Source organism: Phocoena sinus, chromosome 4 (assembly GCF_008692025.1).
Source record: "Phocoena sinus isolate mPhoSin1 chromosome 4, mPhoSin1.pri, whole genome shotgun sequence".
Taxonomy (NCBI): domain Eukaryota; kingdom Metazoa; phylum Chordata; class Mammalia; order Artiodactyla; family Phocoenidae; genus Phocoena; species Phocoena sinus.
The window spans coordinates 87549458-87576310 of NC_045766.1; positions in this window are offsets into that span (position 1 = coordinate 87549458).

The window sequence follows — 26853 nt, forward strand, 5'->3', positions numbered from 1 at the left end:
CCAGCATGGCTTTGAGGCCAGCGTTAAATTTATATGAAACAAAACCCTGCGTGAAAAGAAACAGTTTTAGAGGTGGCATAACAATGCCAATTTGTGAAACATGCTAGTAACAAATATTGATGTTTGCCCAATATGATGACCGGCTAACCTAGCACAGCGATTGGTCACATCTTTTAGACCAATCTGTGCTACACATACTGTGTTTCCAAAATATGAAAAATACATAGTTCTTTTGACATCTACCATGTCGTAAGATACTTGGGATGTCAGAAAGAGTCACTAAACTGTTAATAACCAAGGGGATGAAAATATTTAATTTGGCACGTCATGTGGATCCTCAGGAAGTAAAACCCCTTGTGCAGTCCAAGCACAGTGATAAACCCTTTAAGTCTCCCTCTGCTGGCTTCACCATTCTGCATGCTGAGCTCACTACTTGCATGTCATATTCTGTTGAAGAGAACAGGATGACAAGGCTTGATCCACGTCTGCAATAGCACAGCAGGTGAGTTTTACTTCGATGAGCCAAAAGCCATTCTCAGCCAGAGATGTCTTATTAACAAGCATGAAACGATGAAACAAATTCAACTAAAACATAGTTTACAGGAAAAATTTTGCAAGAGCATCAGAAGTCCTCTATATCGGGGGTCCCCAACCCCCGAGCCATGGACCAGTACCCGTCTGTGTCCTGTTAGGAACTGGGCACAGCAGGAGGTGAGCAGTGGGCAAGTAAACGAAGCTTCATCTGTATTTACAGCTGCTCCCCATCGCTCGCATTACCACCAGAGCTCTGTCTCCTTTCAGCGTTATGGTGAGTTGTATAATTATTTCATTATATACTACAATGTAATAATAATAGAAATAAAGTGCACGATAAATGTAATGTGCTTGAATCATCCCAAAACCATCCCCTCCCCATCCGTGGAAAAATTGTCTTCCATGAAACTGGTCCCTGGTGCCAAAAAGGTTGGGGCCCGCTGCTTTATATTCATTTGTCAATTCCGTTATATAGAAATCATTTGGCAGCTTAAAGTTACTTATGGAATAAGATTCATCTATAGCTCTCCAGACATTTCACATCATCAAAGAAACTAAAGGTTTCATTTATATGAAAACATGTGGAGAGATCATAATTATATCTGTCTTTATTATCTATGTAGTGAATAAATTAATCAATGCCTAATGCCAAATTTGAGGCCAAGTTTTTGTCCTGAGACTTTCCATCTTTCACTCATGTCATCAAATTTGTGATAACTCATTTCTCCAATACCAATTTTAAAAATGGATTAAACTTAAAGGAAAATATAAAATTTGCATGACTGCGGAGAGGGACATGTGTGTTGCCAGTAGAGTGGAACTCATCATATTCCTTCAAATGCAATTCTCTTCCAAACAAACACCCTTACTTCTTTCACTCCTTAAATTTTCCAGGGTGCCAGAATATTCTCTAATCTTTTTCCTCCTTTACCTCATATATATAATATCTCTTACCTAGCCATCTCCCCCCAATTTTTTCTTGTCTGAGACCCTCAATTTCCATTCATTGATTTTCAAACCTAATTGAAGGTAACACAAAAGGGCCTGATTTTGGCCTCCTAACTAGTCTTTTGAACGGCAGTTACAGCCACTCACTTGCCCTTCCCCAACCTCCTCCACCTCCAACCTACCCTGTCTACACTTTATCTTACTCAGAATCTCAAAAACCACTGAGCCCGTGCACCACAACTACTGAGCCTGTGCTCTAGAGCCCGTGAGCCACAACTACTGAAGCCCGTGTGCCTAGAACCTGTGCTCTGAAACAAGAGAAGCCACCACAATGAGAAGTCCATGCACCACAATGAACAGTAGCCCCCGCTCGCTGCAACTAGAGAAAGCCCGTGTGCAGCAACGAAGACCCAAGGCAGCCAAAAATAAATAAATTTCTTGAAAAAAAAAAAAAGAATCTCAAAAATTCTGTGCATTATTAGTCATTCCCTTTTGTGGGAAACTCTCCCTTTGGATTCAATAACCACATAGTTTTCCCTCTGCTTTTCTCTCTTGCTTATCAGTTTCTTTTTTACTGATTCTTCCTTCTCTATTGGGCTTTAAATGCTGCCCCTTAAAAGACTGCCCCTCAATTCCTCTCTTCAGACCCCATGCACACTACCTACTAAAGTCCATGCCCCTGACTCTAATTAGGATTGCTACATTGACTTTCTCAAATTTATTTCTCTAGTTCAGTTCTCTCCTCTTATCCCGTAACCATGCATACAGTTGCTACTCAACACTGCTATTTAATTCAAATACACCTCAAAATTAGAATGTCTTCATGTGAATTAGCTCCCACCCCTCACTTACGCCTCCTCTAGAGTTTCTTATAGTAAGCAATATCACCACCATCCAATTGCTCAAGTTGAAATCCTGAATCTCACACTGGCTTTCTCACACTTGCTTTCAAGCACTCACTTTCCTTCTATACCCAGTCTTCTTTATCTCTTAAATATCTCTTAAGGAGTTCCACAACCACTGTAGTCTAAGCCAACATCATCTCTTGCTGGGATTACTGAAATGGCCTTCAAACTGGTTTCCTCATGTCCACTCTTTTCACCTCTTTCCACAGAGCATTTTTTAAAACAAGTGTTTCAGGTCGTTTCTCACATGAATTCTTTCATTAGTTCTTCATTGTTCTGCAATAACGAGCAATATTCTTAACATGGCTTTACAAGGCTTTGCATCACGTAATATAGCCCTTGACTATTTTCTGCTCATACCACACCCCTACTCTTTCTCTGCACTTCATTGGCCTTGGACTTCATTTACCTCTCAAAAGTTCCACGCTCTTCCTATGTCAGAACTCTTGCCTATGCACCTCATTTTCCTGGGACACACTTCTACACCCTCCTTGTTTTATGTACTTCCCTTCATCCCTGAATTCTTAGCTTAAATGTCACTTCATCAAGAGAGCCTTCCCCACATCACATCCACTTTCCCCACACCACATACACACTTGCTCTACTACTATTCTGTATCTCTCTTTAGCACTTTTCCAATCAACAATTACATATTCATTTGTATTTATGATATCTATCTATCTATATATAAATATCTAAAGATATATACATATATATGTAAATTATCTCCATGAGGAAGAAATATAATTTACCTTATTCAATGACATATTAGTAATGGCTATAAGCATGTATAGTACATAGAAGTCTCTCAATAAATTTGTTGAATAAATGAAGCCCAGATAAATTCACTTAAAATTGAATTTTCATCATGTCCTTGTGTAGTTAAAAAAAAAAAAACAACTAAACTAAAATGCTTTAAAACTTTACTACGTGGCTTTCAGGACTGCATAAGCCTACGTACTTTATGTTTCACAAGACCTGGCCCCCATCAGTATTGTGTGTATGAATGTGTTCCTAAAGCAGAGTCTGGGAGATGATGTGAAATAAGTTGTATATGCATGATTGGTTCCAACGACGTATTAACCTGCGTTCAATAAGGGAATGTAATTCAGAATTGTGGAACTGAATGAAATGAGACAGAGTAGAATACACTTAGGCGCTTTTGTGCCATGTGGGTATGAGCTCTGTAAGTGAAAATCTAACTTATTCTTCGTAAGTCTGAAACAAATAACTGTGAGGAGTAATGATGTGCAGTGATTGTGTGGGGGGAGATTCAAATTATTCAGATTATGATGACTATGGAACAGAAGACATAATGCCATGTGGAAACTGAATTGAACATATATAAGTAAGTATTTGAAGCAAGAGAAGTTTCTAGGAGACAAAAATGTCTTCAGCAAAATAAGGAAGGTTTGGTAGAGCCATTGTGGTATACTGTATTTTAGTCACATCCCACCTCTTACTCAATGATTTTGAAACAGCCCGTAACAAAGGACATATATACAAGAAGGTTAATAAAATCGGAGTTTGAACAGAAGGAGGAAGCAAGTAGACGGGAGGTTGAATCACTCAGAATTCTTGGTTGCAACCAAGAGAAATAGACCCGAACTAATTTAAGCAGAAATGAGCTCAAAGGAACTGCTATTATGTGGTCCAATCCTCTCAATTTTTAACTGACAAAATTAAGGCTGGTTTAAGCTACTTTCCTGAGGTCTCATGGCTCAATTGGATTAATGCCACTGGTCATAATTTCTGTTTATATTTTCTTATTCCTTTAAATGTGTTTTATTTTACTCCTTGAATAATTTATTATGATTCTTGGGTATAAGCACTTATATGAATCTACATTCACTTTTTTCCTAGTCTCTTGACTTATAAGAATACATCATGATGGGGGCTTCCCTGGTGGCACAGTGGTTGAGAGTCCGCCTGCCGATGCAGGGGACACGGGTTCGTGCTCCGGTCCGGGAAGATCCCACATGCCGCGGAGCGGCTGGACCCGTGAGCCATGGCCGCTGAGCCTGCGCGTCCGGAGCCTGTGCTCCGCAACGGGAGAGGGCACAACAGTGAGAGGCCCGCGTACCGCAAAAATAAATAAATAAATAAAAATAAAAAAAAAAAAAAAAAAAAAAAAAAAAAAAAAAAAAAGAATACATGATGGATAAATGAAAAGAGATTAGGAAAAAATGCACTTTCTCAGTAAAATATGTAAGTAAGTGCAAATTTATCATTTGTATTTTGAAGTAAAAAGATGTTAGAGGTCATTTCTCTAAACTTTAAGATTATGAGAGAGAAATGCAAATATTCAGTTGGCATTTTCTTGCCATGATCTGCTATCTTTGCCAAAGCTTTGTCATTTGTGAGCAATTCAGACCAAAAAAAAAAAAACACTTTTGCCAATTAAACTTTGATATTGTACAAATGCTTTATATGTCACTTATTTAAATCTGTGTTTACAGAGGAATACCTTCAGTGCTATAATAAAAACATTTCTCTTTGATTTGTCATGAAAAATATTTCCATTAAATATCCCCGTGTTTCTACATGCAATATAATGAATTCTCTTAGCTATGAATTTGAGTCAGTAGCATCAAGTACAATTTTTGAAGTTAGTTTATAAAACAGACATTGTCCAAAGAAGTAGTCTTACTTCTGCTTTTCACCCAAGGGCCCTTTCTTTCTCCCTACCTACAGTCTATTATAATTTAAGGAATTAATATGAAGAGATTTGGTACTTATATGGTACATTTAGTTGTTAGGCTAACGGAGAATTTTAAAAACAGATACGCATAGTTAGAATCTACCCTTATTTAGACATAAGAAATCTTATAGTGGATTGGGTCTTAGATCAGTTAATCAATTAAAGAACTCAACTATTTTTTATCAATTTTTTGACAAGGTAAATAATATACTCTAAGAGCAAACCTAGCAATTCTAATGATATAGATGTAATTCCTAAAGATATTTTTAGCTAATATTTATATAAAATGCTAGTTGTTTTACATGTATTATCTTATTTATTTGATTTTTACAACAGAGCTATGAGGACTTATTATCATTCTCCTTTTCCAGTGATGAACCTGGAGCTTACACAAGATAAGTAACTGAAGTCAAACAGCTCGTACATTAAAGGAGTTAAGATTTGAACCCCCAAATGCATGACTTCAGAGTTCACGTATATAATCACAAAATTACATTCCCTTTCAATGTTTTATCACATCTTTAATTTGGAATTTTAAGCTTGGTAGTCAGATATTTGTCAGATATAATTTTTATAAATATTATAGGGTTGGTAATTACGATTATTCCTAGTTGGAATATTGAACTAGTGAGACTGCAGAAGTAGGGATGATCTCATTAATAGCACGCAGACAAATCTTTTCAATGTTAGGGATTGATTTGGCAAAATGTCTAAGAAAGTTATACATTATTTTACAGTGACACAAAGGATAGTGTAGAATCCTATAAAGAAATCTCCATTTCTCTGCATGGCCAAAGTATCTGCAGTTATCCTGTATTCTATATTTCTAGTTGATTTTCTTCAAAAGTGGCTTCACACCACTAAAACTTCCAAAGCGATTTATTAAGCATGAGCCTGTAATTCTGCTCTATCCTATTAAGAATGATTTTCAAATTGGTAGTTATTACATTTTATTGCTGTGGTGACTGCTAATGGTCTGAATGTTTGTGTCCCCCCCTCCAAATTTTCATGTTGAAGTCCTAATGCCCCGTGTGATGGTATTAGGAGGTGGAGCCTTTGGAGGTGATATAAGATTAGTGCTCTGCAAAAGGGGCCTGTGACAGCTCCCCTACCCCTTCTACCATGTGAGGCCACAGCAAGAAGTTCGAAGTCTGCAACCCCCAAAAATGCCCTCACTAGGCCATGCTGGCACCCTAATCTTGGACGTCCAGTCTCCATATCTGTGAGAAATAAATTTTTGTTTGTGGTATTTTAATATAGCAGTCTGAACAGACTACAACAGTGACTTTAAAACATGTCACAGTCCTTCCATGGAGATAGAGGGCCTGAAAGATATTGGGCTGGGGGTGATTGATGAGCTTGGCTGGTTGAAAACCCCCAGTATTTCAAGGAGAAGAGCTTGGGTTGGTGGCGGTGGTTTTCTATGTGTCCAAGGTAAGGTCCTGCTGATCCTTGGACCAGCCCAATAGAGAACTTCCTAAGACTTTACATACCTCACCATATTCCCTAAAATCATATTTGTATAGTTGCAGAAGCCACGTTTACCAAGCTATGCCATTTGAATCCAACATTGAGGTTTCAGGCACAATATTTCACTGTGCCACCAGAGTCAAGTTGCTATATAATCCACAGGTTATATAAAAATGAGGAAACATCACACATGTGCATTATATGTCACCACTTAGGTGAATGACAGGTAGTTATCCACCAAGCCCAGACCCAGGGAAGGTCTGTGGGCAGCTGGTCTACAACAGTAGTCAAGTATGACTGATAGCTTAGGAAAATATAATTTCACATGTATCCCATATTTTCTTATAATACTTTGACACATTTCTGAAAAAATATGACATGATACTTCTTCCTGGTTTGCAAATTGATCCATCACTCATTCACTTATGTTCTTATTTATTCAATCATTCAACAAATGCTGACTGAGCACCTGTATAAGACCAAACGCCTGCTTCTTAACACTCCCCATGCTGTTTAGTAAGAAGAATGGCTTAAACACTTTTGGATGCTCTAAAGCATGCATTTCAAATTAGAATGAAGGATGAATTATGCAATTAAAGGCTAGTAGGCAACTGGTTGTTTTGGGGAAAAGCAAACATAATTCCTATATTACACTATAAATTTATTGCCTTCAAAATGAAACAAACCCTTAACTCTTTTTCACAACTCTTTTCTCTTTTCACATTTAGCTTTCTTTCTCTTTCCATCCTCCTTAGCAGCTAGTAACCCAAATCAACTGAGATAATTTCAAGTTTTACTTCACAGAGGAATTAGATACCATCAAGTATAAATTTCCTGCCTTCAAATTTATAAATATATATTCATTTACATCAGTCCATCCTACCGCCCTCCTCATTGTTACAAGAGACAACATGTCCCTCCCCATTCTGAGTCCAATCCCTCCACTAGTGCTCTGGTCTCATCATTTTTTTTGCTTCATCGTGATCCTTGCACTATTAACCATGTCTTGTATGTCCAATGTCTTATTCATTGGCTCTGTCCTGTCAGTATTTAAGCTCTATCATATTGGCTCCTTGGTAAAATACCAACAAAAATTAAACCGTAGTTATCTCATCTTCTACCATATTGCATCTCTCTTTTTGCCTGTCCCTGTCTCTTTCTGCCTCTGTCTCTCTCTCTCTCTCTCACACACACACACACACACACACACACACACACACACACTGAATTTGTTATTTCCACACTCATTATCTCCATTTCCTCGACCTCCTATAAACTTATGCTAGCCTGGTAACATGCTGTGAAATTTATCCCCTTGGTAAAGTTACCACTGACCTCCATTTTGCCCAGAAAATAGCAATCGTGCCCAATTGATCCTCGCACCTCCATTTTGCCCTTTACAAACCTTTCTCCACACTGAAGCTGAAATGAGATTTTTAAAACTATAAATCACATAATGTTAATGCTGCTTAAAACATCAGAGTCAATCCTTCTTCTTTCGGAATAGGGTCAAAATCCTTCGTTTTATGAGGTCCTCTACTAGCTGGTGCCTGCCAATATTGCCAACCTCGCTTCTCTCTATTTCTCACCCCCATCTCCGTTTCTCTAAGCTCTGGTCATATTGAACAACTTTCAATGCAACATGTTCTTTACTATGAGCCTGTCTATGTACTCTTTTTCCTCCTAAGGGTCTTCTCTTTACCCTTTAGCTTTCACCTTAGACATTAATGCCTATGGAAAGACTCTTTAGCTTTCAATGTCCTTCCAGTGGCTTTCCATGTCACCATGAATTTCTTTGTCTTAGCACTTATCACACTCTGTTTAATTACTTGTTCATTTGTTTGTGTTCCCCATTAGACTGTAAGCCCCATCAGGTTTACTGCTCAAGAATCCAGGACTTATACCTGAATAAATGAATGAAAAATAATCATTCAATACACAAGTAAAAACTTCCAAATGGACTGAATATTTAAATATACAGAACAAATTTGCTAAACAACTAACAAAGGATAAATATCCATCTGTTTTTGGCATGGGAAAGCCTGTCAAAGCCTACAAGCAGATGTGTACATTACCAATAAAGCAATTGATTATAGGTCAGTTAGCATAAAAGGAAGAAATATATGGCAGTAACAAAAAACATCATCAACTATATTGGAAGCCACATGACAAGTTGGGGGAAAATATTTGCAAGCTATATCAAATAGGTGGTAAATATCCGTAAATTTTTTTAAAGCTCTTAAATATCGATATGAGAGAAACAGATCCTTCACTAGAAAAATATACCACAATATGAAATGTATATTGCAGAGGAAGAAACACAAAATGACAGATAAACATGTGCAGTGAATACCAACCAGTGAATGTTTATTGTGTTGACGATTGTGTCAGGCATGTGCTAAGCAATTTACAGTTAACCCATTAATTCTCAAAATGAGCTAATGAGTTAGATGCTATTATTATTCTCTTATTTATCTTACAGAAGAGGAAACTGAGTCACAGAGAAGTTAAGTAACTTATCCCAAATCTCACAGTAGTAGTGGAGCCTGGATTTAAACCCAGACAATCGAATCTAACAGCTCACACACTTAAAAGCTCGGCGATCCCTTGATGCTGTAATGATGTTGGGGAAAATACTTCACCTTGTTAACAACAAATCAACATAATAATGTGCAAGACTTGGTTGATTAAATTGGGAGCTTTATACACCATTAACAATATGAAGAATTGAGTAAAAGGGACTTTCATAAATTGCTGGTAAGAAATAGGTCCAAACTTTCTGGAAAACAAATCTTAAAATAGTGCCTTTGCTTCAACCTACTCACTGCATTGTGGTTGACTGGTTCAAAGTTTTAACATCAATTATGTTCATTACAACATTGTAATGAATGAAAGAGAGAATAAAATCTTAGTTACTTAAATGACTAACAATAGGGGAGTAAATAAATTATGCTAAATGTGTAAAACGTGTTTCTATGCAGACATTAAAAATTACAATTAGAAGAGTATTTAATAATAAAATGTTCCCAAGAAATTGTTAAATTAAAAAATCACACAGTAATATTCCAATATGATAAAATGAAAAATATTTTAAAATTGAGGGCTATGCAATAATTAAATAAAATGATCACATCTAGTAAACTTGTAGATCTTTTTCTTATTTTGTTTGCTTCTGAATTTTCTAAGAGTTCTATGTTGAAAATATTTTCCTTAGTCGTGAAAATTAATACGATAAAACCCTGGACTTTAGGATTTGCCCCGTTTTTTTTTGCGGTACGCGGGCCTCTCACTGTTGTGGCCTCTCCCGTTGCGGAGCACAGGCTCCGGACGCGCAGGCTCGGCGGCCATGGCTCACGGGCCCAGCCGCTCTGCGGCATGTGGGATCTTCCCGGACCGGGGCACGACTCCGTGTTCCCTGCATCGGCAGGCGGACTCTCAACCACTGCGCCACCAGGGAAGCCCCCTGACTCCTGGTTTTGAAGTTTGATAGCTTTTATGTATTCTCACTCTTTGTATAACTGGGCAAGTAAGCATACCTCACAGGGCTACTGTAAGGGTTAAGTGAAGTATGAATAAAGTGCCAAGTGTATAAAATATGATCGAAACATGAAAACTCCCACTTACTTGGTGCTTGAGAGGTCTTGGCATAGTACTTAAATTTGTTCAACCAATTTCTAAAATTTCCACAGTCAGCTGAATTAGATTATAAGCCAGGGACTGTGGTGATGTTGAGGGTACAAAATACCATGGCTGCTGGAGATTTGGGCCAATACAGGCAATTTGTTCCCAATACAGGCAATCAGTAATTCCGAGTATGCTGCCTAACATACGTTATACACATGGGGGCTTGATTCAGGTGAATGCCAGTTTCAAAGGAGTCTAATCTGGCTGGTGCTGAAAGTCAGCGTGAATCTTCAGTGAGCCGGAGTATTTGGAGAAAAATAGGTGACTGCCTTTGATCTAGGTGATGAGTTTTATCTGGAGCATGTTTTCAATGAGTGCCGTAGGTTATGTGTAAATATGATCATTCTTCTCAGTAAAAGATACTGGCAAAAGGTGAACATCTGCAGTTCAAGACATTGACCCAGCCCCTAGAGAGTACGGTAGAGAACTAATCAGAAGTCGAAGGCAGTTTTAAGCTGACCAAACATGGCAGGGTTCCAAGTAGTTTCCAGTTAGCCATGTACATTGGGTACCAGCCTTAGATGTCACTGATGGAAAAAGGATTCTTAGCTTGGGATTCTAGCATGGCTAAATCTCTCAACTCACATATTAGTGGCCTGGGGTCTACATTCCATCTAACACTACAGAGTTTAAGCAAAGTTAAAACTTAGTTTCCAGTATTTAAATATTGGGAGACTTCATGGCGAAATCTGGATTTTGGATTTTTTATGAGACATGGGAATAACTGGCAACACTGGGGCTCTATTTCTATCTTGCAAAAACTGGCTAGAGCCAAGTAGATGCTACCCGCCAGATGAGGCATGTGGTCTCTGATTGTCCATATTCCTCACTTTCCCTACCCAGCCCACTTCACTCATAGTCATTACCTGCTAGGCCCCTATAGTGACTTGTTTACAATTTCTCCTGGTTTGCAGTGCTGTCTACTTCTGAGGGGAAGTCAAAGGCTGTTAAGACTGATGTGTATGTCAAGCTGATAACAGGGTACCCTTTGGTCTGATCACAAAATTTCAAAACCAGAGGGTTAAGTAGAGATGCGTACTGGCGTACTGCTCTCCCATGTACATAAAAGGAACCAAGAAGTGTTAGGCAAGCAGTCAACTTGAAACTAGGAACTCACTGAAAGTTACAATTTCCAGAAAAAATAAAAGCACTCTGTTACCCCTCAATCAGTAATAGTTTAATGGAAACAATATTTAACAGAGAAAGTAACTTAGATACACGTGTGAGAGTGACTTTTATATGACATGTATGAATATATATAAAACATTTGAATTCTCTAGGCCTTAGTTTTCAATATGTAAATAAAGGAATTTGAAAATGAGACTCTCCAGTCCTTTTAACCACTCCCATTCTATTGTTCCATGCAAAATCTTGCTATACTTAATTAGGAGCTATCATATTCTCAACAGGGTCTAGCCTCCTAGCTCTTAAAGGAGGATATATGGAGATGATGCTACATCAAACCAATACAGTGGCTTCCTGATGTGTTTTTCTGTTAAACGACTAACAACATTACCGAAGTGAGCTCTTTATCTAGGAATCTGAACCTATAGCTTTCAATACAGAAATCTGTGAAATTCGGTAGATATTTTCAGCATTAGTTTCCAATGGCAGATAGCAAGATCTGCTTCAGTACTTATTTTATAAGTGCCGTAAATCAAGTTTTCTAACCAGATAGTTTCCATCCAGAGCATGTCCTGTTAGCATTATTTCTTTGCACGGTACTCAGAATTTTCTTTTATCATGGCAAGAGTTAGAAAACATTGCTTAGATTTTGTGTATTTACTATCATAAATGTGCTGATAGATGCAATTTCTGTTTAGCCATTTCCAAGGTACTATTTTAGTACAGCAAGAAAATATACATTTTAATTCTGTCTAGACAGAACTTCTGCTCCAAGTCAACACCAGAAATGATCTAGGATGTGTTGTCCAAGGTCTAACATTATGTATGACTTCCCCAGTAGACAACATAGTGGGACAGCCATCAGGCAAATTCCAGCATTCAAATCCCAGCTCTACCATTTCCTAGATTGCACATATTACTCAATATCTCTGAGACTTTTCCCCTGTTACAAATTGGACTGATGTTAAAATATATTAGCTAATTTGTAAGTTCCTAGATTGTTAAATGAGATAATATATTATTTAGGTCAGAATTAATACTGGTTGTTAATAAGAACAGTATTATTATTAATACAAAATTATGGAAATTTATCAATAAAAATGCATTTTGCTTCTGAAAATTGTCATCAACAGATGTACCCAATATATAAAACAACCATAAAGTGTTCTTTAATATTTTTAGGCCCCTAGGGGGGCTAACTAATGAGATGCAGTTGCCTCAACTTTCCTTAGGCAGGACCATGAAATCTGGCACCTGGCTATTCAAAATTCTCTAGAGGTCAGTCTCAGTTACAAATTATGCTAATCAGATATTCTTGCATAGTCAATGAGCCAATGACAAGAATGAAGAAAGCTGATGATTATTACTAAGCAACCACTACTGACTCTGAATGAAATTGGAAACAATTGACAAATAATAGGGGTAAGATAAAGTTTAGTATGGCTTCAGTATATTTACATTAGATAAAGAATTCTTAGAGAATAATCCTTTGCAATTTATGCTGATGACTTCCAAAAACTTTGCTCCTGTACTGTCAAAGGATTTTTTTAAATTATCAAACTTCTTGTATATTTATAAACTGACTTCTAAAGATTTTCATCTTAAATTTATATAATTCCAAATGCTGTACTATTCCACACATTGTACTTATTAGTTTTTAAAGTAAAACAGTTATATTGCTTTTCTAAATTATTTCAGTCCTCTAAACACTTAGCAAGTTCACATTGCCCTTGATTTGTTTAAAAATACACAAACTGTTTTTCCTTAATCAGATAGAAATGTTCTTTCTCTTCTTGAACTTACATTTCTATTCCATGTACAAACAGAACATTATATCTAAGTACTGGTTTTGATCACCTAACAATATTACTCTGCAAGAAGATTTGTATATTAATCCTAAGTTTTAAAAGTTCTGGTAATTATAAATTTTGTTATATTTTTCTTTTTGATTGAGCTATGTTACAATTATTATTTGTTAGTGCAGAATTATTCAAAATAGCATAATATAACCCAGATTTTTACTAGTAACAAATATATACAGTAAAATATTATTAGAAATATATTTCTTAATAATTAGTTCACTTATATATGAATTAATAACTAATTATTGCTATATTGAGGCAATGTCAAATTTATTCTAATTTTTCTATATACATATATGAAAACATTCATATAAAAAATAAATGGGAATTTCAAGGTGATTTTACAAAAACAGTGTCCTTAATTCTTAAAACTCCTTTATATTTTAAAATTCACATTATGATCTAGCATCAAAATAATTTTTAGTGATTTATCAACATCAAGAACTATACATTAAGTCTTCCTGCACATTTTTAGGCAGCAAAGAATTATATATAATCTAGTTTTACAAAATAATTTATTACATAGTCATTAGATTTCTGGAAAGTAAACTAAATATGTTATCAAAAGTTGTTAAATGACTAGGTGCATTACAGTTTTTCACTTGGATATATGTTATTTAATATGATATATGCAAAAGTTGTGAAAAATTACAATCGTAAATTTAAATATATCTTTGACAGTAATTTTTTTAATATCATGGTTCTATCTTAACAGGCACTTTAAGTATACTTTGGAGCTGCAGACACAGCTGAGACAAGCATGTATGGGAGTATTCACCAAGCTTTTCCTCATTTCCCAGAGTGGTGCAAATGCAGAGTGGGGAGCAAATTGCTATTGCACTACATCTGATATTTTCTATGTATATTCTCTTTGCTTTGCATATTCTTGCTCCCTTAATTCTTCACCAATAATCCAAGGTTGTGAAATAAAAATTAGTCATGCTGCCCACTCTACAGTATGTCTTAATTTATAATACCACAATATGAGCCATAATACAGTTTCTAATATCCCATTACCACCCAAACATAACTATGTATAAGATTGCAAAATACATGAAGCACTATGGTGCTTTAATCAGAAGATATTGGACTGCCACTAATAATTTGAACTATTTATTAATGTGGTATACAGAGACTTCTATACCCTCAAGTAGTCATTGTAAAATATAGAATGATGGAGAAGCATACTTTTCTTCTATACAGTGGAAAGAGTGCGTATGAAGGGGAACATGGGATAGAAAAGGAAATACTTCATTGTCTACAGATGCGAAGTAAATACAGAATAGGAAATTTCGAAACTAATAATTTGTTCTATTAAAACTAACCAGGGGGACTTCTACTTTCTAGTCCAGCATGACAGAGATTAGAAGGTGCCACTCCATCCTAACAACAAGAAAAATCTGAATAAACTGAAAAATCAACAACTATCCTTAGATTCATCAGAGAAATGAGGCCATAGGGCAAACTGCTGCCTCCCATATTGGAGGGACAGACAGACACACAGAATTGCAGCTTACCAGAGCAGAAACCCAGGAGCAGAAACACCCACAGGAACCAGTACTAGGATAGGAAAACTTGAACTGTAAATAATGAATTGCTAGAGGCTCAGTATGGACAACTCTGAGAATGAAAATCTCTAAGAAGATCCAAGTATGAGGGGAGAGTACTTTTGTGAATTTTACTTCTAGGAGTTCTACTAAGTCCTCACAGTGAACAACCAAGTAAATTTTTTGGTGCTTCTATCAGGGGGAGAAAAAACTAAACCATTTTGACATATGCCAGAGCATATTGTTTGTCTTAAAAGACCTGGCCTTAGGAGAAACTATTTTCCCAGAGGCTAATGAGTAGGGGTTTTATTAGAGCCTAACCTACCTGGGGGAAGGGAAGTACCTAGCTCCAGGTGGCTTCTAACTGGGGGAAGGGAAATAAACAACTCTTAACTCCCTCTAGTCCTCATGTCAATCTAAGGGGAGAGGGAACTGAGAAGCACCAGTAAAGTTCACAATCCAGGGGCACAGGTTCACCAAAAGACTGAGATCCAATAGGACCATAGAACACTTTCTCTTCCCCTACACCTTACCACTACATTACTAAAAGTCCATTTACCACAATTTCTTTTATATAGTATATCATGTCTGCATTTCAACAAAAAATTGCAAGGCATACTAAAAGGCAAAAAATACAGTCTGAAGACATAAATAAGCACCGTAACCAGAGTCATATAAGGCAGGAATACTGGAATTATCAGAACAGGGATTTTTTAAAGTACTGTATTATTAATGTGCAAAGGACTTTAATATATAAAGTAGAAAACATGAAAGAACTAGATGGATAATGTAAGCAGAGAGAAATTCTAAGAAAGAATAAAAATGAAATGCTAGAGTTCAAAAACACTGTAATGGAAATAAAGAATGCCTTTGATGTGCTCATTAGTAGACTGGAAACAGCTGAGGAAGGAATCTCTGAGCTTGAAGATGACAACAGAAACTTCCAAAATTGAAAAGCAAAGAGAAAAAGAGAAAAGAATACACAAGAACTGTGGAACATTGTAGTTTTGATTTGCATTTCTCTAATGATTAATGATGTTGAGCATTCTTTCATGTGCTTGTTAGCAATCTGTATATCTTCTTTGGAGAAATGTCTATTTAGGTCTTCTGCCCATTTTTGGATTGGGTTGTTTGTTTTTTCGATATTGAGCTGCATGAGCTTCTTGTAAATTTTGGAGATTAATCCTTTGTCAGTTGCTTCATTTGCAAATATTTTCTCCTATTCTGAGGGTTGTCTTTTGGTCTTGTTTATGGTTTCCTTTGCTGTGCAAAAAAGCTTTTAAGTTTCATTAGGTTTCATTTGTTTATTTTTGTTTTTATTTCCATTTCTGTAGGAGGTGGATCAAAAAGGATCTTGCTGTGATTTATGTCATACAGTGTTCTGCCTCTGTTTTCCTCTAAGAGTTTTATAGTGTCTGGCCTTACATTTAGGTCTTTAATCCATTTTGAGCTTATTTTTGTGTATGGTGTTAGGGAGTGTTCTAATTTCATACTTTTACATGTAGCTGTCCAGTTTTCCCAGCATCACTTATTGAAGAGGCCGTTTTTTCTCCATTGTGCATTCTTGCCTCCTTTATCAAAGATAGGGTGACCATATGTGCATGGGTTTTTCTCTGAGCTTTCATTTCTTTTCCATTGATCTATATTTCTCTGTTTGTGCCAGTACCATACTGTCTTGATTACTGTAGCTTTGTAGTATAGTCTGAAGTCAGGGAGCCTGATTCCTCCAGCTCCATTTTTCGTTCTCAAGATTGCAAAACTACAATAAGATATCATCTCACACCAGTCAGAATGGCCATCATCAAAAAATCTAGAAACAATAAATGCTGGAGAGGGTGTGGGGAAAAGGGAACACTCTTGCACTGTTGGTGGGAATGTAAATTGATACAGCCACTATGGAGAACAGTATGGAGGTTCCTTAAAAAACTAAAAATAGAATTAACATACGACCCAGCAATCCCACTACTGGGCATATACCCTGAGAAAACCATAATTCAAAAAGAGTCATGTACCAAAATGTTCATTGCAGCTCTATTTACAATAGCCAGGACATGGAAGCAACCTAAGTGTCCATCGACAGATGAATGGATAAAGAAGATGTGGCACATATATACAATGGAATATTACTCAGCCATAAAAAGAAACGAAATTGAGTTATTTGTAGTGAGGTGGATGGACGTAGAGTCTGTCATACAGAGTGAAGTAAGTCAGAAAGAGAAAAACATATACTGTATGCTAACACATATATATGGAATCTAAGAAAAAGAAAAAAGTCATGAAGAACCTAGGTTTAAGACGGGGATAAAGACACAGACCTACTAGAGAATGGACTTGAGGATATGGGGAGGGGGAAGGGTAAGCTGTGACAAAGTGAGAGAGTGGCGTGGACCTATATACACTACCAAATGTAAAATAGATAGCTAGTAGGAAGCAGCCGCACAGCACAGGGAGATTAGCTCGGTGCTTTGTCACCACCTAGAGGGGTGTGATAGGGAGGGTGGGAGGGAGGGAGATGCAAGAGGGAAGAGATATGGGGACATATGTATATGTATAACTGATTCACTTTGTTATAAAGCAGAAACTAACACACCATTGTAAAGCAATTATACTCCAATAAAGATGTTAAAAAAAACCCCAAAAAACTGTGGAACAACGAAGCATAAAATATGCATATAGAAAATACCAGAGGAGAAGAGAGGGAAAAAAACCCAGAAGTAATATTTGAAGCAATAATGATTCTGAATTTCCCCAAATTAACATCAGACACTAGACTGCAGATCAGGAAGCTGAGGGAACATGAAGCAGGATAAACTTCAATAAAAACTATATCTAGACATGTTATACTGAAATCTCAAAAAATAAAAGATAAAGATAAAATTTTGAGAGAAGCAAAAGGAAAAAACACCACACCTATAGAGGAACAAAGGATTACATTCAACTTCTCAAAACCATGCAAGCAAGAGCAGAGTGGAGTAAAATCTTTAAAGTGTTCAGAGAAAAAAACCCACCAACCTAGAATTCTGTACCCTGTGAAATTATCCTTCCAAAGTGATGGAGAAGTAAAGAGTTTCTTGAACAAAAACTGAAAGAATTTGTTGCCAGTAAACCTGCCTTGCAAGAAATGTTCAAAGATGTTCTTCAGAGGAAGGAAATATTTATTGGGTTAGGAACTTGAATCTATATAAAGTAAGAGCATTAGAGGATAAATACATGAAGGTAAATTAAACTTTTATTTTTCTCATTTTAATTGATAACAATTTGCTTCAAATAATAGCAGCAATGATATATTCTATTCCCTTCCTCCCTCTGTGTGTATATACTTTTATACTATATTATTTACATATATTTGTTTATGTAAAAGCAAGTTGAATTACAATATGATGCAAAGGATGGTAGAGGAATTGGGAATATTTTATTGTTGTAAGGAATAGGTACCCATGAGCGGTATAGTGTTATCTGAAAGTGAACTTGGATTAGTTGTAAATGTATATTGGAAACTCTAGAACAACCAATAAAAAAGGTTTAAAAAAGGTATAATTGATATGCTAAAAAAGGAGAGAAAATGAAATCATATAAAAAGCACAATTAAAACCACAAAGGGCAGAAAAAGTATGGAAGACAAAAATAGGGATACAGAACAAGAGGAACAAATATAAAACAGTAACAAATATGGTAGGTATTCATCTAAATATATCAGTGAACACCTTACATGTCAATTGTCTAAATACACCAATTAAAAGAACGATTTTTAGAGTGGATCAAAACAAGATCTAACTAACTATGTGCTGTTTACCAGATATCCATTGAGTCTATCAGAAATGGACAGATCCTGCAGGCAAAAATCAGTATGGACAGATTTGAACTCAGTGGTACCATCAATCAACTAGATATAATTAACATCTATAAACTATTTATCCAACAACAGCAGAATACACATTCTTCTCAAGCTCACATGGAACATTTACCAATACAGACAATGATAACATTCTGGGCCTTAAAAAACCTCTTAACAAATTTAGAAGGATAAAAGTCAAACAATTTCTAAATAACACACGGGTCATTGGGGCAGTTCAAGAAGAGCCTGGACTAATCTATTCCCACAGACACACAAAGATACAGCTACATATGGATCAATTCCTTCAAAAATGAACCTGAGAACTAGCTGAACATCTGCTCCACAAAAAAGGATAAAAAGGATGACACTGAATGAAACAGGTAAGAGAAGCAAAGAAATACTTTCACCAAAACCCTACCCCTGGTGAGGCAGCGCACAATTGTGATGGGTCTTACCAGACAGGTTTTCCTCCCAGAGGAGCAGGGGCTGGCACCCCACAGCAGGCACTCCTGCCCTGGGATCTACACCAGAGAAATGAGCTCTCAAATTATGGCTTAGAAAACGAACAAGGCTGATGTCTAAGGGTCACAAAGGCCTGTAGGAAACTGAGACTCCTCTCTTAAAGTGCTCACATATGGTCTCATTTGCCCCAAGACCCAGCAAAATAATAGTTTGTAAAGTGCCAAGATTATATGTGAAAGAGAGCCATTTGTGAACCTGCAAGCATCAGCTGAAAAGGGGAGGAAATGGTGGAACTTCTCTCCGGAGATGGAGGCACTGGCAGATAACATTGCTATGCTCCCCACCTAACCTGCTAGCACAGGTGGGTGAGCCTGGATGAGGGGGTAACCAATCACAGCTCTATCCCACAGCATTGCTGAAGCTAATGCGGGGCTGGGCAAGAATAACCATCACCTACACAAAGCCACTCATTTAAGACTGAGAGAGGTAGCAGTTTTGCCTGGTACATAGAAAGAGAGACAAGCAAAATGAGGAAAAGAGAAATATGTTCCAAATGAAAGAACAAGATGAAACCTCAGAAAAAGAACTTAATGATATGGGGACAAATAATCTACCTGATAAAGAATTCCAAGTAATGGTCATAAATATGTTCACCGAATTTTGAAGAAGAATGGAAGAACACAGTGAGAACGTCAACAAAGAATTAAAAAATATAAGAAAGAATCAGAGCTGAAGAATACAATAACTGAAATGAGAAATACACTAAAGGGTACGAACAGCAGATTAGAAGACAGAGAATAACTGATCAGCAATCTGGAAGACAGAGTAGTAGAAATCACCCAATTAGAACAGCAAAAAGGAAGAATTTAAAAAAATGAGAATAGTTTTAAGGGGCATTTGGGACAACATTAAGTGTACTAACATTCACATTATAGGGTCACAGAAGGAGAAGAAAGAGAAAAGGAACAGAAAACATTTTGAAGACATAATGGTTGAAAACACTCCTAGCCTGGAGAAGGAAACAGACATCCAGGTGCAGAAAGCACAGAAAGTCCCAAACAAGATGAACCCCAAAAGATCCACACCAAGACACTTTATAATTAAAATGTCAAAATCTAAATATAATGAGAGAATTTTAAAAGCAGCAAGAGGAAAACAACTAGTTACATACAAGGTAACCCCCATAAAGATGATCATTTATGAGGCCAGAACTACCCTGACACTAAAACCAGAAAAAGACATAACAAAAAAAAGAAGTTACAGGAAATCTCTCTAATGAACTTAGGTGCAAAAACCCTCAACAGAATATTAGCAAACTGAATTCAACAAGACATTAAAAGAATCACGCACCATTATCAAGTGGGATTTATTCCAGGGATGCAAGAATGATTAAACATTCAACAAATCAGTCAAAGTGATACATCACAAAGAATACATTTATAAGATTATCTAAATAGATATAGAAAAAGCATTTCACAGAATTCAACATCCATTTATGATAAAAATCTCAACAATGTGGGTATAGAGAAAACATACCTCAATAGCATAAAGACCATATATGACAAAACCACAGCTAACATCATAACAGTGAAAAGCTGAACTATTTTCTAAGAACAAGACAGAATGCCCACTCTTATTACTTTTATTCAACATGGTACTGGAAGTCCTAGCCACAGCAATCAGAGAAGAATAAGAAATAAAAGTCATTCAAACTGGAAAGAAAGAAGTAAAACTATCACTATTTGCAGATGACATGATACTACATATGGAAAACCCTGAAGACTTCACCAAAAAATTGTAATTAATAAATGAATTCAGGAAAATTGCAGGATACAAAATTAATATACAGAAATCTGTTGCTTTTTTATACACTAATAAGAAACTATCAGAGAAATTAAGAAAATAATCACATTTACAATTTCATCCAGAAGAATACAATACCTAGGAGTAAATTTAACCAAGGAGACGAAAGATCTATACCCTGAAATCTATAAAACATTGATGAAAGAAATTGATATGACACAAATATGGTAAGATACACCATGCTCATGGATTGGAAGAATTAATATTGTTAAAATATTCTCAAGTACTACAAAAAGCAATCTACAGATTCAATGCAATCCCTATTCAAATACCAATGGCATTTTTCACAGAACTAGAAAAGGAATCCTAAAATTTAATGGAACTACAAAAGACCCTGAATTGCCAAAACAATGTTGAGAAAGAAGAATAAAGCTAGTGGTATAATGCTCTCTGATTTCAAACTACACTACAAAGCTATAGTATTCAAGACAATGTAGTACTGGCACAAACACAGACACATAGATCAATGGAACAAAATAGCCCAGAAATAAACCAATCAATTAATATACAACAAAGGAGGCAAGAATATGCAATGGAGAAAAGGCAGTCTAATAAATGGTGCTGGGGAAACTGGACTGCTACATGCAGTCTATCTTACACCATCTACAAAAATAAATTCAAAATGGATTAAAGACTTGAATATAAGACATGAAACCATGAAAGAAAGAATAGATAAATAGATCAATGAAACAGAATAAAGAGCCCAGACATTTAACCACATAACTAAAGTCAACTGATTTTTAATGAAGGAGCAAAATCAATATGATGGAGCAAAGATAGCCTCTCCAATAAACAGTGCTGGAAAACTGAACATCCACAAGGCAAAAAAAAAGAAAAAAAAATCTAGCAATAGTATTACACTTTTCACAAAAGTAACTCAAAATGGTTCATAGACCTAAATGTAAAGCACAAAACTATAAAATTTCTGCAAGGTAACATATTAGGAAACCTAGATGACTATGGGTATGGCTGTGAATTTTTAGATAAAATACCAAAGGCACGATACATGACAGAAATATTTGATAAGCTAGACTTCATTAAAATTAAAGACCTCTGCTCTAGGAAAGACAATGTCACGAGAATTAAATGACAAGCCAAGAACTGGGAGAAAATATTTGCAGAAGAAACACCTTAAAAAGAACTTATCCAATATATAAAAAACTCTTAAAGCTCAACAACAACAATAAAAAAGACCTAATTAAAAAATGGGCAAAGGGCCCATCATCAAAGAAGATATACAGATGGCAAAAAAGATATTATCAGGGAATTGAAAATTAAAATAATGAGATACCACTATGCATTTATTAAAATGGCCAAATTTAGAACACTGACAACACTAAATGCTGGTGAGTGTGTAGAGCAACAGGAACTCTCATTCCCTGCTGGTAGGAATTCAATGTTACCATCACTTTGGAAGGCAGTTTGATGGTTTCTTACAAAACTAAACATCTTACCAAATGACCCAGAAATCATATTCTATGGTGTTTACCCATATAAATTGAAAAAAAACCTAATATGGCTATTTATAGCAGCTTTATTCGTAATTGCCAAAACTTGGAAGCAAGCAAGATGTCCTTTAGTGAATGAGCAGATAAATAAGCTGTGGTACATTTAGGGAATAGGATATTATTCAGCAATAAAAAGAAATGAGCTATCAAATCATGCAAAGACATGGAAGGAATCTTGAATGCATATTACTGAGTGAAAGATGCCAAACGGAAAGGTTACTGTATGACTCCAACTATTTAACATTCTGGATAAGGCAAAACTATGAAGACAAAATATTAGTAATATCCAGTGATTATACAGGAGAGAGGGATGAATTCGTAGAGAACAGAGGATTTAAAAAAAAAAATTTAACATCTTTATTGGAGTATAATTGCTTTACAATGTTGTGTTAGTTTCTTCTGTACAACAAAGTGAATCAGCTATATGTATGCATTTACCCCCATATGCCCTCCCTCTTGCACCTCCCTCCCATCCTCCCTATCCCACCACTCTAGGTGGTCACAAAGCACCGAGCTGTTCTCCCTGTGCTAATGCAGCTGCTTCCCCACTAGCTACCTATTTTACATTTGGTAGTGTATATAAGTCAATGCTACTCTCTCACTTCGTTCCAGCTTACCCTTCCCCCTCCCCATGTCCTCAAGTTCACTCTCTATGTCTGCGCCCTTACTCCTGTCCCATCCCTAGGTTCATCAGAACCATTTTGTTTTTTAGATCCCATATGTATGTTAGCATACGATATTTGTTTTTCTCTTTCTGACTTACTTCACTCAGTATGACAACCTCTAGGTCCAACCATCTCACTACAAATAACTCAATTTCATTTCTTTTTATGGCTGAATAATATTCCACTGTATATATGTGCCACATCTTCTTTATCCATTCATCTGTTGATGGACACTTAGGTTGCTTCCATGACCTGGCTACTGTGAATAGTGCTGCAGTGAACATTGCAGTACATTTCTCTTTTTGAATTCTGGTTTTGTCAGGGTATATGCCCAGTAGTGGGATTGCTGGGTCATATGGTAGTTCTACTTTTAGATTTTAAGGAACCTTCATACTGTTCTCTACAGTGGCTGTATCAATTTACATTCCCCCCAACAGTGCAAGAGGGTTCCCTTTTCTCCTCAACTCACTCCAGCATTTATTGTTTGTAGATTTTTTGATGATGGCCATTCTGACTGGTGTGAGGTGATACCTCATTGTGGTTTTGATTTGCATTTCTCTAATGATTAGTGATGTTGAGCATCCTTTCATGTGTTTGTTGGCAATCTGTATATCTTCTTGGGAGAAATGTCTATTTAGGTCTTCTGCCCATTTATGGATTCGGTTGTTTGCTTTTCTGATATTGAGCTGCATGAGCTGCTTGTATATTTTGGAGATTAATCCTTTGTCACTTGCTTCATTTACAAATATTTTCTCCCATTCTGAGGGTTGTCTTTTCATCTTGTTTATGTTTTCCTTTGCTGTGCAAAAGCTTTTAAGCTTCATCAGCTCCCATCTGTTTATTTTGTTTTTATTTCCATTTCTCTAGGAGGTGGGTCAAAAAGGATCTTGCTGTGATTTATGTCATAGAGTGTTTGCCTATGTTTTCCTCTAAGAGTTTATAGTATCTGGCCTTATATTTAGGTCTTTAATCCATTTTGAGTTTATTTTTGTGTATGGTGTTAGGGAGTGTTCTAATTTCATACTTTTACATGTAGCTGTCCAGTTTTCCCAGCATCACTTATTGAAGAGGCCGTTTTTTCTCCATTGTGCATTCTTGCCTCCTTTATCAAAGATAGGGTGACCATATGTGCATGGGTTTTTCTCTGGGCTTTCATTTCTTTTCCATTGATCTATATTTCTCTGTTTGTGCCAGTACCATACTGTCTTGATTACTGTAGCTTTGTAGTATAGTCTGAAGTCAGGGAGCCTGATTCCTCCAGCTCCGTTTTTCTTTCTCAAGATTGCTTTGGCTATTCAGAGTCTTGTGTTTCTATACAAATTGTGAAATTTTTGGTTCTAGTTCAGTGAAAAATGCCATTGGTAGTTTGATAGGAATTGCATTGAATCTGTAGATTGCTTTGGGTAGTACAGTCATTTTCACAATGTTCTTCCAATCCAAGAACATGGTATATCTCTCCATCTGTTTGTATCATCTGTAATTTCTTTCATCAGTGTCTTATAGCTTTCTGCATAGTTTTGTCTCCTTAGGCAGGTTTATTCCTAGGTATTTTATTCTTTTTGTTGCAATGGTAAATGGAGTTTTTTCCTTAATTTCTCTTTCAGATTTTTCATCATTAGTGTATAGGAATGCAAAAGATTCTGTGCATTGATTTTTTTGTCCTGCTACTTTACCAAATTCATTACTTAGCTCTAGGAGTTTTCTGGTAGCATCTTTAGGATTGTCTATGTATAGTATCATGTCATCTGCAAACAGTGACAGCTTTACTTCTTTTCCTATTTGGGTTCCTTTTATTTCTTTTTTTTTGTTAGTCTGATTGCTGTGGCTAAAACTTCCAAAACTATGTTGAATAATAGTGGTAAGAGTGGGCAACCTTGTCTTTTTCCTGATCGTAGTGGAAATGGTATGGTTGCTTGTGGTAATCTCTCATGATCCTTTGTATTTCTGCAGTGTCAGTTATTACTTCTCCTTTTTCAATTCTAATTCTGTTGATTTGAGTCTTCTCCCTTTTTTTCTTGATGAGTCTGGCTAATGGTTTATCAATTTGTTTATCTTCTTAAAGAACCAGCTTTTAGTTTTATTGATCTTTGCTGTAGTTTCCTTCATTTCTTTTTCATTTATTTCTGATCTGATCTTTCAGATTTCTTTCCTTCTGTAAAGTTTGGGTTTTTTTTTTGTTGTTGTTGTTGTTATTCTTTCTCTAATTGCTGTAAGTGTAAGGTTAGGTTGTTTATATGAGATTTTTCTTTTTTCTTGAGGTAGGATTATATTGCTATAAACTTCCCTCTTAGAACTGTTTTTGCTGCATTCCATAGTTTTTGGGTCACTGTTTTTTCAGTGTCATTTGTTTCTAGGTTTTTTTTGATTCCCTCTTTGATTTCTTCAGTGACCTCTTGGTTATTTAGCAGCATATTGTTTAGCCTCCATGTGTTTGTATTTTTTACAGTTTTGTTCCTGTAATTGATATCTAGTCTCATAGCGTTGTGGTTGGAAAAGATACTTGATATGATTTCAATTTTCTTAAATTTACCACAGCTTGATTTGTGACCCAAGATATGATATATCCTGGAGCATGTTCCATGAGCACTTGAGAAGAAAGTGTATTCTCTTGTTTTTGGAAAGAATGTCCTATAAATATCAATTAAGTGCATCTTGTTTAACGTGTCATTTAAAGCTTGTGTTTCCTTATTTATTTTCATTTTGGATCTGTTCATTGGTGAAATCGGGGTGTTAAAGTCCCCTACTATTATTGTGTTACTGTTAATTTCTCCTTTTATGGCTGTTCATATTTTCCTTATGTACTGAGGTACTCCTTGTTGGGTGCATAAGTATTTACAATTGTTATACCTTTTCTTGGATTGATCCCTTGATCATTATGTAGTGTCCTTCTTTGTCTCTTTTAATAGTCTTTATATTAAAGTCTATTTTGTATGATATGAGAATTGCTACTCCAGCTTTCTTTTGATTTTCATTTGCATGGAATATCTTTTTCCATCCCCTCACTTTCAGTCTGTATGTGTCCCTAGGTCTGAAGTGGGTCTCTTGTAGACAGCATATGTCTGGGTCTTGTTTTTGTATCCATTCAGCCAGTCTATGTCTTTTGGTTGGAGCATTTAATCCATTTACATTTAAGGTAATTATTGATATGTATGTTCCTATTACCATTTTCTTAATTGTTTTGTGTTTGTTTTTGTAGGTCTTTTCCTTGTCTTGTGTTTCCTACCTAGAGAACTTCCTTTAGCATTTGTTGTAAAGCTGGTTTGGTGGTGCTGAATTCTCTTAACTTTTGCTTGTCTGTATAGGTTTTAATTTCTCCATCAAATATGAATGTGATCCTTGTTGGGTACAGCAATCTTGGTTGTAGCATTTTCCCTTTCATCATTTTAAGTATGTCTTGCCACTCCCTTCTGGTTTGCAGAGTTTCTGCTGAAAGAAACTCTTTTAACCTTGTGGGGATTCCCTTGTATGTTATTTGTTGCTTTTCCCTTGCTGCTTTTAATATTTTTTCTTTGTATTTAATTTTTGAAAGTTTAATTAATATGTGTCTTCGCATGTTTCTCCTTGGATTTATCCTGTATGGGATTCTCTGCGCTTCCTGGACTTGATTGACTATTTCTTTTCCCATGTTAGGGAGGTTCTCAGCTGTAATCTCATCAAATATATTCTCAGACCCTTTATTTTTCTCCTGTTATTCTGGGACTCCTATATTTCAAACGGTGGTGCATTTAATGTTGTCCCAGAGTT